Source organism: Macrobrachium nipponense, chromosome 14 (assembly GCF_015104395.2).
Source record: "Macrobrachium nipponense isolate FS-2020 chromosome 14, ASM1510439v2, whole genome shotgun sequence".
NCBI classification, from domain to species: Eukaryota; Metazoa; Arthropoda; class Malacostraca; order Decapoda; family Palaemonidae; genus Macrobrachium; species Macrobrachium nipponense.
In genome coordinates this window covers 78,646,797-78,659,844 of record NC_087207.1, presented here as the reverse complement: position 1 = coordinate 78,659,844, position 13,048 = coordinate 78,646,797, and the positions used below count along the sequence as shown (strand labels likewise).

The 13,048-nt window shown below is 36.5% G+C and overlaps 1 protein-coding gene across 5 annotated transcripts in view; it reads right to left on the bottom strand.

Annotated features, from left to right (window-relative positions):
- LOC135226612 (immunoglobulin superfamily DCC subclass member 3-like) overlaps nucleotides 1–11,314 on the bottom strand; it is a 35,568-nt gene extending 24,254 nt beyond the window's left edge. For 3 of the 5 annotated variants that reach the window (XM_064266320.1, XM_064266321.1, XM_064266325.1), the window contains exon 1: nucleotides 10,995–11,296. The gene's annotated coding sequence lies outside the window, so the exon portion shown is untranslated. Of the gene's footprint in view, nucleotides 1–10,994 lie in introns of all 5 variants that reach the window. The other 2 variants (XM_064266323.1, XM_064266324.1) reach the window with 2 other exon arrangements.
- Between the last annotated feature and the right edge of the window lie 1,734 nt (nucleotides 11,315–13,048).

Here is a 13,048-nt window from a genome sequence, read left to right as displayed (position 1 = left end):
CCTGAGGAGTGAGAGATGTGTATTTCTGGTGATAGAAGTTCACTCTCGACGTGGTTCGGAAGTCACGTAAAGCCGTTGGTACCGTTGCTGAATAACCACTGGTTCCATGCAACGTAAAAGCACCATATAAACAAATATTGGCAAGCACTGTGCAACTAAGAAAATAAGGCCTCAAAGAAATATACATTCAACAAATTGGTAAAGACCTTTCTTGAGTCATTTATTCATCGTTACTCTCTCTCTAATCTCCACCTCTTAATTAAGTCTAACCCGAAGACCCCAATCTCAAAGTTTGGTAGAAAATACAAACTGATCTCGTGGCAGAGAATACTACCATCACCCAAGTTTGTCGGGTGCCTTTAATTGCTAAAGTTTGTCAAACAAAAATCGGATTATTATTATTATTGTGCTCTAAGTTTGCGTAATATCTTGAGATTTTTATTTCTAGTGGAATGTCTTCGTCATAAAGTTTTGGGGGGGAGGTTTTAATTAATTACTAAACTGTGTGGTTTTTTTATTATAAATGAAAAAGTGCTGGTGGATTATATGAAACACTGAAGCAGTAATGGACCGCTCCTAAATAAATTTTGCGTCGAAAGGCGCCGAAGGAAATGATCGCGCTGATGAAAATTGTAGTGGCTTGCCCGAATTCCTAACGTGGTTAATAAAAGCACGATGTCAGATTGAATCTCTTTGTATGTTCGCCTCTTCACTTATTTATTTCTATTGGTATTTTGTCATTAGATCAATGAAGTCTCTCCAATGAGTTTTGGAATATTGCTAGAACTCAGGATATATATATATATATATATATATATATATATATATATATATATATATATATATATATATATATATATATATATATATATATATTATATATATATATAATAACGAGATTCTAAAATCACGTTCTTCTATTTTAAAAGGTAACGATGGATCGTGTGCCTAAGGCAACTGGTAACACATTCTCTCTCTCTCTCTCTCTCTCTCTCTCTCTCGCTCTCTCTCTCCACGACAAACCCCCCCCCCCCCCCAACCCCCCCCCCCTCCATTATCTCAGGCCATCAAATCAGACACGGAACTTAAAAAGATATGCATTTATTTAAAAGCAAAGTATTAGCTAAATTAACTCAGGTTCTTAACAGAATGATGAAATGAAATGTTGAACTCAAAGTCCAAATAACTCAGATAACCATCGGTAATTAATTAAATAACTAACATCAGTTTAGCCATAACATTAAGTATAGTCAATATAGTCAGTACACCAATTAAGTCACCATATTCTATTAAGTCAGTTCCCCTTTCCCCAGAATCGCCTGTTAGAAGACAGGAGAACACTTTGATAAGGATAAGATTATAATCAAAAGATCATATGAAATAGAACATCTCTGAAATAAATATTCAAATACAATCCAGCCACATCTTTGGCCAATAAGTAAATATGCTTACCCATTCAACACAGTATGCACAAACACTTCTCTATAAACACTTTTGCAGAAGCCATCTTTGCTTCTCGCCTCTCTTGCACAGATCTATCCATCATGGTAATGCTACATCTCATTATGTAGGAAAAGGCTTGCACGTACGCACGAACTCACACACAATGTCCACTTGTCCACACCCAGGAACTGCCTAGAACTAGATTAATAAGTCACCTCTGTGATCACCCATAGCGACAGAACAGGCACTGATTTGTTAAGACAGCAATTTTGATATCACACGCCACCCCAAAAGACACATCAGCATTCCCAAGCACGTCACCTCGAACACTCTGCCTCAAGGGAAGTTAAATGATGACTCTCTGCATTCTAAGAAACTCATAGCACATCACATTACAATGGTATTTAAAATATATTGATATATTCCTCTTTTATGTAACATATATATATATATATATATATATATATATATATATATATATATATATATATATATATATATATACATAATATATATACATATACAAGACCTCATTCATCTAATAGCAAGATACCAATAGAAATAAATAAGTAAAGCGGCAGATATGCAAATGATATACCGTAGCCGTGTGCTTTTATTTACCATATAGATGTCTCTCCTCTCTCTCTCTCTCTCTCTCGCTTCTCTCTCTTCTCTATATATAATATATATATATGATATATATACTATATCTATATATATATATATATATATATATATATATTATATATATATATATGTGTGTGTGTGTGTGTGTGTGTGCACATACATTCATACTGTGTATATATTATATAGTATATCTATGTGTCTATATATATACATATACATGTATATTTGCAAATATCGGTTAACAACAACGGAGACACTCTCTAAATACTGGGGTCGATAAGCAAATAAGAGTCCAATATGCGATCCGTGATGGCAATTCTGAATTCCCCATCAGTGAAAGATGGTTAGATGCAAACGGGAAAAGAGAAAGTAATAAATAAACAGATTTTCTTTTAATGATTAGTTACATCTTTCAAAAACCATTACGCTCTTCTATAAATCGATAAACTTTTTATACGTTATTACTCCACTAGAATATTCATTTGGTCTCCATTTTAAAAATTCAGTTGTAAACTACTTCATTCGTTTACATTTAAGATGTAAACGATTTATCGAGCTGTTTATTTTCAGGTGTGTATTTCATTACTCCATTCAAATTTCATTCAAGTGTTCTGTCTTGGGTTATTCACTTTTTTTAAATGTGATTGTATTATAGAAGGTTTCTGGCGATGACTGGGTTTATTTACCATTGGTTATCAACTACCATCTATCCAGTCCTATCGGGTGGAACCACCTCCTTCGATGAATATTAGCGCTTATGGCACGCGCACAACTTACATCATTCAACATAGTACTTCTTCTCAAAGATTTCTTCTCCTCCTCGTCGCCATTGTACTGTATTGAGTAAATGCCCTTAGCCCTTGACTAAAAAGTCCTCAACAAGGCTGTGTAAATACATTCTAGTAAGGCTGTTATTTCTATGTATTCTGCAATAAATACAGTGATAGCATTAAGTAAGATTGCCGTCAGTGCACCTCACGTGGTGTACTCTAGGCATACTTAAGGTTCTTTGCAGCATCACTTCCGTAGGTCCCCTAGCTGCAACCCCTTTCATTTCCGTTACCGTACCTCCATTCATATTCTCTTTCTTCCATCTTGCTATGTCCCCTCTCAACTGGGAGGTTTGTCCTCCTGAGAATGACGTCATAGGTCCCAGACCTTGGTCTTTGGCCTAAATTCAATATTCTTTTCTGTCTTGTCATGAATTTTACAATTCCTTTCGTAATTACCGCCTTTACCTTCGAGTGATAATAAGCTACAAATGGAAAATCTAGAGAGGCGCATTTTGCCGACAGATCTGTCGGGACTTTCGCGAGACTCATTTAAAACATTATTTTGATTGGACGAAACTCGCCTTCCGGGACTTCTGTCAAAAGCCGTAGGGATATGAGACCATCCAATCTACGTGAAATGATTTTCAATTTTGACCTGTCGCTCATATGAAAGGTGTAAAGAGAGAGAGAGAGAGAGAGAGAAGACGGGTGAGAGTTTGATATCTGGTGTGAAGGGACGAACAAATATTGAATATGTTTTGTCATAAAGTTATATGAAAGCAAGGTGTAAAGAAAGAGAGTTGGGGGAAGGGTCGCTGAAAGTCTGATATCTGGCATGAAGGGATTAACAAATATTTAATCTGTATTTGTCAGAAATTATATCATTTATCTTTAAAGGAAAAGGCTGTATATACCCCTTACATAGACTTGGCTTCGAAGTCAAACAATACAAATTTGATTGATTTTATCGTCATAAAAAGATCGCTTTAGCCTGCATTCGACACTGCTTTCGTTCTTCCTAGAGACATGAGCCCTTCGCGAAGTTCGATTCTCGGCTCGGCCAACGCGGAACCAGAGGAATCTATTTCTGGTGATAGAAATGTATTTCTCGATATAATGTGGTTCGATCCCACAATAAGCTGTAGGCCCCGTTGCTAGGTATCCCATTGGTTCCTAGTTACGTAAAAATATCTAATCCTTAGGGCCAGCCCTAGGAGAGCTGTTAATCAGCTCAGTGGTCTGGTAAAACTAAGATATACTGAACTTTTACATCTCCTTGCAGCCATTAAGAAGGACGCCCTAAATGAAAATGATTACGTGGTGCGTACACCATTCAAATGGTGATATATCGGAAGGAAAGTATTGAACATCATCGTCACAGTATTATTGTTATTACCGAAAATAATAATAATAATCTTACTATAATGGGCGTAATGCCTGTCCGTCCGTCTGTCATTCAACCACGGCCAAATGGCTGGTCCGATGGGCATGAAACTTGGCAGGGTTATAGTGGTGACCCCTAAGATGGTTTATAATGGGGTTTCACCCCACCTCTGAAGGGGGGCGGGGTGAGAAGAGATTCCCTGAAACGGAGCTGGTTCTGCCCGTGAAACGGGGCTAGTTATGCCCGTAGACTTAGACACTTTACGAATTTATCATAAATAATTTCTGTATACATATGTTTGCTAATAATAATAATAATATAAACACAACCAAGAGAAAAAAATCTCGGTCAGAATAGCGAAAATTCACATAAAGGCGAAGCTATTAAGACTAAGATTAAATCTGCAGTTTCATTTTCAGCAAATAATTAAACAAAAAGGAAATGAATGCACGGTTGCGCCATTGAGTGAGCAGTGCTGTGAAGCGTATAGTCCTTTCATTAACAGACATCTACATTTTCTGTTTTCTAGTTACATGTATTATTAGGGCGATATGAGAGTGTGTGAACTTGGTTGATATATATATATATATATATATATATATATATATATATATATATATATATATGTGTGTGTGTGTGTGTGTGTGTGTGTGTGTGTGTATGTACACGTATATTCGCAATTATTAAGCCATGAAGCTCACTTATATGGGATTCACTTCACTTATAGAAAAACTAGCTCTCAAGATCAAACTTTCTTTTATATATATATATATATATATATATATATATATATATATATATGTGTGTGTGTGTGTGTGTGTGTGTGTGTGTGAGTGTGTGTGTGTGTGTGTGTGTGTGTGTATAATTGTAATAGCCACAATGTCATCTCAACTTTCCAAATTACCTCGCACTTTTTGGATACGTTTGCCACTACAAAGCCTGATGTCCAAATGCAAGAACATGAAGAAATCCTGGCTTCCGCAGGGAGAATCGAACTCGCATCGGGAGTATCAGAACGAGGGTGTGTGTGTGTGCTCGTCTCGGTCTCCATCCCTTTGGCCTTTACTGCCCATGTTAAGGCAAGGCTGAGTCCACTCCGGCAAGATTAAGCCCTTTTGTTGGCGAAAGTCCCGGTCTCTTAAATGCAATAAATACCACATTTAAATGCAAACGAATGTCATGCTGTGCAGCTATCTAGGTTTAATGATTTTCAATGTAAAATGCCCCATGTAACAGCGGAACTTGGACTGAGCCTAAGAAAAGAAAGAAATATATTCCCATCACTGTGAACTAATTCCAGTTTGAATTGTGGGATGTTCTCTCTGCTTTGTGGTACTGACAAGGGTAGACTATACTATTGTGTATTTATACTTTTTAGAATAAACGAAGCTGCAACCAGATTTTCTATTTCATCAGCTGCTGATACTCAATTATGTTTTTGAGTCTGATCAATTTCAAAAGCCAGTGAAACAAAATTTCAAACTTCATCTGAAAAAAAACTTTTACCTCTTCTCAGATTTTCTGATACATCCTCACCAAAATCTTTGTTGATTTTTAATGTGATCGTACATCAAATTATTGGTGGTCGGATGCTTATCGTGCCGTAAATCACATCTAGAATATCACTGAATGACTGCACAAGTGTTTTGTTGTTGTACTCAAGATATATGCGAGTACGGATTTAATATGCTTCAATCATAAATGAGAAACGTTTGAACCCTGCTGGACGCAACTGTAAAATGCCTCGTTATTCAGATTATCTGTCCCTTGCAACATATCACACCTGCATCAAATTAATTTCCGACACGTAAGGCTTGCAGCGTTTAAAAGTTGCTCGTGTCTATCACGGGAAACACAAGGTCCGGCGCGTTATTAATTTTTCGCTTGATGAAGCGCATTCCTGCTCGGTAGGCATTTGGAATGGTGTGAGTTGCGTCAGGACCAAGTGACAGAGCATTTCTGTTATATGAACTTGCAGGCACACTCCTATTTCACTTTGAACAAAAGCCGCAACTTGTGTATAGTGTTGGAGATTATTAAAAATTTCATTTATATCCGACGCAGTTTTCTATCACATGAAAAGTTCACGTAGAACTTGCAGGCACACTACTACTTCATTTCGAACAAAAGCCGCAACTTGTATATACTGTTGGAGATTATTAAAAATTTAATCTATATCCGACGCAGTTTTATATCACATGAAAAGTTCATGTAAATTTCCCTCCTAAAAAGTAAATATTATATCATATCAAAACGCGTTGCTAAAACTGGTTAAGAATGGAACAGACAAATCTAACTTTCAGACAAGTTAAGTACTATGTTTCCATATAGCGTTGTTGCTTAATATTAAGCTGGCGTTATGCCAGCACGGGCTCTTGCTTCACAGACCATCCCGTAAATGCATGGCGGTAAGACATGCTGAATTGCTTGAGGAATGATTTGGTTATTATAATGAGCCTCGTAGGTGGGTAGTGCCGTCAGTGCACCTCAAGCGGTGTTTTGTAAGCATTACTTAAGGTTCTTTGCAGCGTCCCGTCTACCCCTAGCTGCAACCCCTTTCACTCCTTTTACTGAACCTCCATTCATATTCTCATTCTTCCATCAGACTTTCCACATTCTCGTCCACTGTTGCATAGTGTAATTGCGAAGTTTTCCTCCTGTCACACCTTCCTACTGTCATTTTCCCTTTCGGCGCTGAATGGCCTCATATATCCCAGCGCTTGGCCCTTGGCTTAAACTCTACATTTCATTTCCATTCCATTGCAGTGCCATTATAATGAAGAATTTACGAACCTGTAAATTCAGGAACCCACATTATATCCATATCTGTTCCATTTGATAAAACTCCTTTATATTAATGGCCTTCTGAGTGATGGGCATAATTAATTGACTTGTAGATATCTTAAACTCGGACTTTAAATGGACGGTGCGGACTCGCAATCTAAAACATAAATCTTAATGGTTTACTCGACTCGTCCTTGGTCTCAGTTGGTGGGGACTCGCGCGTGTGTGTATGTATATATATATATATATATATATATATATATATATATATATATATATATATATATATAGAATGTTTATCACATCACCGTGACATCTTTTATCCACAGACATTAAATCCAAATGTCCTTTATCATTAAGTTCGCTCCACCTGGGAAATAATGCCGAAGGGGAGATATAATTGACAAGCGGTAGTCACCTGGTGGGTTACCCCTCAGTAGTATTTCTGAGATAGAGCAAATTGGATAAACGGCACTTGTAGATTTACATATATATATATATTATAATATATCTATATATAAATATATATATATAAACCCACGGGTTGTTTATTATTCTTGTGTACCTGCTGCGATATTACCACGTGACACTCTAACTATAAAAGTAATCTTATTACCACTTCATACACTATGTGACTTTATATAACGGTCTCGAAACGCAGTGAGTCGGTATTGTTAAATAAAGAATTTCAGCTCTATTTATTCCCTAGCTTTGCAATGGCTGTATTGCATCTAAACATACTGCTGATTCTGATTAAAGATTAAACAGTTAAAATCAATGCATTGGCATTGACTATAGTAATGACTATGCAAGCTAAATAAGGGCTTACGTATCGCGTCTTTATTGTCGTATGGCGTTGATACAGTCTGCATTAAGCATTACATTACGACCAATCATTTCTGCAACTTCAGTTACATGCACCTGCTTGATTCGGTTCAATCTCTGCGCAATATTGGCCCTTTCATTCCAGGGAAATCTGAGAAAGGACTCTGAGCCCAAGAGTTGCCCAGGTACAACTTCTCAGACATCGAATCTTACGAGAAAAGAAAGTGGGCAGAAAGAAAAGGAAAACTGTAGTCCGCCTCTTCATGGAGGGAAGAATAGAAGAATCAGGAAACACCGAATCAGAAAGTGAATTCCAAAGCCTTGTCAGCAGAGGAAAGATAAAAGTCACTGATCTGTTTCGCCCTGAGAGGATTACAGATCTCCACAATTTCTGGTTAATGCAGAAAACCGCACGCGACGTATTCATGCAAAACAGTATTGCTAACAGATAAAAAGGGCTGTTTTTGGAGCAAGAGCCCGTGCTGGAGTGACGCCAGCTTGGTCTACAACTTTTCAACTACAACGTCGATCGCTGAAATTCGTCACAATTTGTCTCAATTCCGAAGAGCCTTTGGGAAGTGGCACACTGCACACAATACTGAGGATCCCAAGAATTTCTGATGTCTTCCTTTTACTTGATTGAATGGCTGAACATGGAATTTAGGCCAATGGCCAAGCACTGGGACCTATGAGGTCATTCAGCGCTGAAACGGAAACTGACAGTAAAAGGTTTGGATGATGTAACAGGAGGAAAACCTCAAGGCAGTTGCACTATGAATCAATTGTTATTAGAGGGTGGAAAGTACGATGGAAGAGAGAGAATATGAAAGGAGGTATAGTAAAAGGAACGAAAAAGGGTTGCAGCTAGGGGCCGAAAGTACGCTTGGCTGTCCAACTTATCCAACTTTACTTGCTTTAATTTTTGCCTTTTCAAATGAAGAACAAATCATTCGTTAATTTCGTCCAATACTACAGCCATTATCAATATCATTATGTCCTTCAATTGCTATTTATTGTTTTCTCTTTCAACATTTATTTTTGTGCTAAAAAAATAAGAAATAAAAAAACGAAAAAATAAAAACGTTTGCAAGATTTTATTTGCAAAATAATGGCGAATACTTAAACTGAAAATATTTTATTGTTTTCACCTGTGGAATTTTTTGTCTGTTGGAAAAAAAACCGGGAAAATAAAAGAAGTCTGAAAGATTTTCTTTACAAAAACAGTAGCGATTAATTACGACGGAACACGCCAGCAGAGAAGAGCCATTTTTCCATCCTAAGGAAAAAGAAATTCTAGCGATATTGTATAATGATCTTAGTCACTATTATAATGACAACATTCCTTCATTGAAAATTATACCGGCATTCCCAGGTGATTTCAATAGTTCTACGATATAAAAATTATATTACACAAAATTCTCAATCAAAATGTTAAACTTTCCACGTCACTATGTCAATCATGATATCAGAAATGCAGGAGCACGATATTGCCATTAACAAAATGATTAGAAGTAGCAATGTCTTAGAAATCGCTTCGTCCAACAAATCACTAAATTCTTCCATTTTCTGGAAACTTCTGCGAATTAGGTCAGTAATTCTCAAACTGGGTGACACCCTGAGGTGCCACAGATCATCATGTCTTTTGTCTTGGGTAGATCTTCTCGATTAACTTTTATAAAAACAAAACAAAAAATGAAAAACGTTTGCAGAAGTCTTCAAAAAATTATCATCACCGCGTCTGCTCTAATATATTAACATGCTTACATACATACATACATACATACATACATACAATAATATATATATAGTATAATATTTATAGTATATATATATATATATATATATATATATATAATATATAATATATATATTAATATATATATAATTCTGTGCCCCGACGATGTCTGAATAAACAGGAGGAAGCGCTTGGTACTGACCTTCAGCCTGTCATTTACTGTGTCATTCCCTATACATTCATAGATATATATGTGTGTGTGTGCGTATGCTCATATTCATGTAATATGGTGGGTTAATGAAGAAGGGGTGCCACGGTAATGATTACATTAGCTAGGGTGCCATCACTAAAAAATGACTGAGAACCACTGAATTAGGTGCTATAAGTTATAACTCCTGCTGTGTAAGCGTAATGAAATTGCTTCCTCGTTTTATTAAAAATGCATTTGGACTTGCACGCCAGAAAACCCTTTAACACCTCTGTACATTTTTTCATGACTTATTTAGTTTCATCGTATCGTGTTAACAAAAAGATTTTTTTTTTCTGCCTCTAAAGCTACACGAGAACGAGTATAATTCTAATATTTTAGTCCAATATTGCTTATTTTATAGATTCGCGTTACAAAATATGTTTTAATCATTCTCTGCGCTGTATCACTTTATCATAACGCGTATGTTTATGAAATAAAAATCATAGATTGGCGATGAGTTAATATCATGTATTTTATATATTCTTTGCTTTCATTTCTAATATTTTTTCTATAAATATAATATATATTATATAATAGCTTTATTATAACAAATGTATTTTCATTTATTTTTGCACATGCTAACGAGTATAATCATGAATTATTTCATGGTTTCGTTCTAGCGTGAGCAAAGCACGTTAGTAATAAACGGCAAGAATGATTAAACTTTGAGCGACAATTACTTCGTTATTCCAGTGGATTTTATTCTAACTTAATGTGCTTTGCATTTGTGACGCTGATCATTCTGGACTATGACTTAAAACCCTCAATCTATTATAGTTAAAAGGTCTCTAGGTTCGGATAAATGAAAGTGGCTGAACGTGGAACTTCGAGACGTTGAAATTCCAGCAAAACTTGTCATCATTTTAGCTCAAATCACAACGAGGATATTTTATTATTATTATTATTATTATTATTATTATTGTCGTTGTTGTTGTTCTTTTTAACATTTTTAAAGGTTCTCACGTGGAGATGTAAAAACTGTATTGCAAAAACACTCGCAAATATATTTCTTAAATGTGTTCCAAAGAAAAACTACTACGTACCATGCTGTATGAAAATGATTTACATATTATCACAAACTTTGTAATGCGGCTTTAGATTCCCACTGGTACGGCTGATTTACTTTGTAAAGTGTACTTAACAGTACCTGAGTAAATTAGCAGGCATACTTACATTGCTCAAGCACACAAGTTTAACACCGAGTCAATGAAGGTAATCAAAATATGTTTTGTTGTAGTTATCCATCTCGCAAAACTCTCTAAAACTGAATAAATATATTTCATTTCAATTACATATTAATTATCTTGAGGTAAACGGGTCAATATTAATAATCTAGATATAAATTTCAACACCACAACATCAATTTCCATAGCGTCGAACTATTTGTAACGAGAAGCGCGGGAGAGCAAGAGAGGATTGCAGGACCTCGAGCGACACTACATCGCATCACGAAAGCCACGGGCACACTGACTGACCGAGTCGAAGACTCAGAGTCGCTCGCTCGAGTTCTACTGCCTCTCAAGTTCAGCTCCTCTCTCTCTCTCTCTCTCTCTCTCTCTCTCTCTCTCTCTCTCTCTCTCTATCTCTCTCTCTGACTCCAGTCTCACTCTCTCTCTCTCTCCTCTCTCGCTCTCTCTCTCTCTCTCTCTCTCTCTCTCTCTCAAGCTACTCCACGTCATTTAACTTTCTCTCTCTCTCTCTCTCTCTCTCTCTCTCTCTCTCTCCGTTTGGAAACACCTGATGCATTTGGCACACAGTACGAAATAACCAAGTTGACCGTGTTGTGAATTTACAGTTGAAATATATATATATATATATATATATATATATATATAATATATATATATGTGTGTGTGTTGTGTGTGTGTGGTGTGTGTGTGTGTGTGTGTGTACTCTCGTTTCCACGCTTCGGTACCTGTAGACCATTCAATTTTTGAATTCTGTAATCTATATGAAAAGGGTGATTATGTTTCAATTTCTCTGTATTGCGCTGCAGATTACATTTTCATTAAAAGGAATCATTTCCGCAATTCATATCCGTTCATTTCCCTCAATTATTCACTCGTTATTTTTCGTACAACAACTTGAATAGAACGCTGGCAAAATAATAACGTGTTTCATTGCAGAAGTTGAATTAATCGTATTATATTGGGGATCCGTTTAATGTTTTAGAGTTGCTGATCTATACACATATGTACTAAACATCAGTATCTAGTGCAGTGATTCTCAAACTGGGAGCCTTGACACCCTGGGTGTCGTAACACCCTGGGTGCCGTGACACCCTAGGGTGCCACAGTCGGTGCCTAAGGGTGCCGCCGCTTGATTTTCATGAATTTTGCCTTTGCTAGATCATCTCAATGAACATTTGTAAAAAAAAATAAAATAAAAAGTAAAAGTTTGCAGAAGTCTTCGTATAATTATTATCAGTATGTCTATATACATATACATATATATATATATATATATATATATATATATATATATATATATATATATCATGCGATATGGTGGGACGGTGAAGGAGTGGTATGTACCACGGAAATGATTAAATTAGTTACGGTGCCGTCACTAAGAAAAAAGATTAAGAACCACTCAATTACTCGAGTGGTTAAGGCACTCACCTCCCTAGAAAGAGGTTCAGGGTTCGAATTTTAAGTATCATGAGAAACTTCCGTTAAAGTTATTGAGCATCTCACCTATAGTATATGTCTATTCGTTACTCGACTGTTGTCGGCAACAGTATTAACTGTCCCTTCTTCTCCTTTCTGTCTGCAGGAATTGACAGATTCCTACTAACTGTATGTATACGAAATTGGCATGTTGTTAAACGCCTGCACATAAAATATGCATCATAAATCAGCAATTTTGGCCTATAAACCACTGCCACTTATTTGCAATTAATTGCCTTAAGCGCCACGGACTCTAAAGCTATTCATAGCTATGGGAAGGTTTCTTTCGCAACCCCTCCTTGGCAGAGCAGATAAATAATTAACGAGTCTTGATAAACTTAGTTGGCAACATTTGACTACCACCAGACTTCAGGGGATCTCTTCCTCTCGTAGGGACGTGAGGCTCGCAGCCTCACCTCTTTATCCCGTGCTTGTGAGAGGGCCATCAATCATTCTCCCGTTTTCTGCAGCTTTTGTTTCAGTGTGAACAGGCTTTAGTTGAAAAATTCTAGAAAAAAATTTGCAGGGAGCGTAAAAAATTTTTTTTTTTTTATTTTT